This window comes from Corvus brachyrhynchos, unplaced genomic scaffold (genome assembly GCF_000691975.1).
Source record: "Corvus brachyrhynchos isolate BGI_N302 unplaced genomic scaffold, ASM69197v1 scaffold219, whole genome shotgun sequence".
Classification (NCBI taxonomy): Eukaryota; Metazoa; Chordata; class Aves; order Passeriformes; family Corvidae; genus Corvus; species Corvus brachyrhynchos.
The window spans coordinates 1,560,323-1,560,727 of record NW_008240034.1 but is presented as its reverse complement, the minus strand read 5'-3'; the positions used below and the strand labels follow the sequence as shown (position 1 = coordinate 1,560,727).

Sequence of the window (405 nt, the reverse complement as noted above, 5' to 3'; positions counted from 1 at the left end):
GGTGGGAAGGGGAGCCCCCGGCATCGATAGCCACGGCCCCCTCCTCACCCCCACCCAATCCCCCCGCGCTTCCGCGAGTGCCCAGATGGCTCGGGAAAAACCAGCGCTCGGGATTATTGAGCGCCATGGAATCACGGCCACAAATCCCCTTCCCACCCCGCACGTACGCTGCCTTTTCCGAGATAATTCCCCCCGCTGTGGGATCTGTCCCCCCTCCAGCTTTATCCGCCACCCTCATCCCCCTTTTCCCACTCCATTCCCACCTTTCTGTGGATCACCCCCCGGCTTTGCAGAGCCCGGCAGGCCGGGCTCCCACGGACTGGTTTGCACCCCGATTCCCGCAGCCTCCCCCAACCCCCCCGGCCCTCCGCACGCCCCCGCGGGCCCGGTAATTTACGGGGGGGG

The 405-nt window shown here is 67.2% G+C and overlaps 1 protein-coding gene across 1 annotated transcript in view; it reads right to left on the bottom strand.

Annotated features, from left to right (window-relative positions):
* Positions 1-405, bottom strand: part of LOC103622137 (PWWP domain-containing protein MUM1) — a 29,291-nt gene that overhangs the window by 22,237 nt on the left and 6,649 nt on the right. The window lies entirely within an intron of this gene.